The sequence below is a fragment of the Rutidosis leptorrhynchoides genome, chromosome 6, assembly GCF_046630445.1.
Source record: "Rutidosis leptorrhynchoides isolate AG116_Rl617_1_P2 chromosome 6, CSIRO_AGI_Rlap_v1, whole genome shotgun sequence".
NCBI classification, from domain to species: Eukaryota; Viridiplantae; Streptophyta; class Magnoliopsida; order Asterales; family Asteraceae; genus Rutidosis; species Rutidosis leptorrhynchoides.
In genome coordinates, this window is record NC_092338.1 from 406,573,427 (window position 1) to 406,574,721 (window position 1,295).

At 37.6% G+C, this 1,295-nt stretch overlaps 1 non-coding gene across 1 annotated transcript; it reads right to left on the bottom strand.

Moving 5' to 3' along the window:
• Nucleotides 1-622: 622 nt before the first annotated feature.
• On the bottom strand, nucleotides 623-729 carry LOC139856396 (small nucleolar RNA R71). Its single transcript, XR_011761879.1, has one exon. It is a non-coding gene; the product is annotated as a small nucleolar RNA R71 (small nucleolar RNA).
• Nucleotides 730-1,295: the final 566 nt, after the last annotated feature.

Genomic DNA, 1,295 nt, shown 5'->3' on the forward strand with positions numbered 1-1,295 from the left:
CGTTGATTTTTCTTTAGAATCGTCATCTAGTCGACCAAGTACTCCAATTCAAATTTCCGATAATCCGTTTTTTGAACCCAACCTCACAATTAAGAATCCGGAGGATATTCAGGGACAATTCAGAGATCCTGAACCAATAATCATTCCTCCTGAACCACAAATCACTCAACCAGAAATTGTCGAGGAAGAAACCATTAAGTCAGAATCCTCTAGTGATTCAGATTCAACAATTTCAATCATGAAAAATCTGGAACCTCTAAGTATGGAAGACCGAATGAGGGCTAAACGCACTGGCCAAGGTCACGCAATTACTCAACCAGACGTTAATGTGCCAGATTATGAAATCAAAGGACAAATCCTACACATGGTAACTAATCAATGCCAATTTAGTGGTGCGCTGAAGGAAGATCCAAACGAACATCTTCGTACCTTTAATAGGATCTGTACTTTATTCAAAATCAGAGAAGTTGAGGATGAACTGATCTATCTCATGTTATTTCCCTGGACATTAAAGGGAGAAGCCAAAGATTGGTTAGAATCGTTACCTAAAGGGGCGATTGATACATGGGATGTCTTAGTTGAAATTTTTTTTAAACAATTCTTTCCGGCATCTAAAGTCGTGAGACTTCAAGGAGAAATTGTTACGTTCACGCAAAAGCCAAATGAAACTTTATATGAAGCGTGGACAAGATTTGGAAAGTTGTTGAGAGGATGTCCTCAACATGGTTTAGACACTTATCAAATAGTACAAATATTCTATTAAGGATGCGACATTACTACACGAAAAGACATCGACATAGCAGCTGGTGGTTCCATTATGAAGAAAACCGCAACTGAAGCTTACAAAATTATTGATAACACTGCTTCCCACTCACATGAGTGGCATCAAGAAAAAGACATCGTTAGATCATCTAAAGCGGCTAGAGCCGATTCTAGCCATGACTTTGATTCCATTTCTGCAAAGTTAGATGCTTTCAAGAGACGAATGGAGAAGATGACTAAAGATATTCACGCTATATGAATTAGTTGTGAACAGTGTGGAGGACCACATTTGACAAAAGATTGTCTCAGTATTGAACAAACAATGGAACAACGAGAGAATGTTTCATACATGAACCAAAGGCCTGGAAATAATTACCAAGGTAATTATCAACCGCCAAGACCAAACTATAATCAAAATCAGAATTATAACCGAAATGTTCCATACAACAACCAACAAGGTCCTAGCAATCAACAAGTATCTAATAATACCTATAACTAGCAAAACCTATTTTTCCAATTAAACCACCACAAAC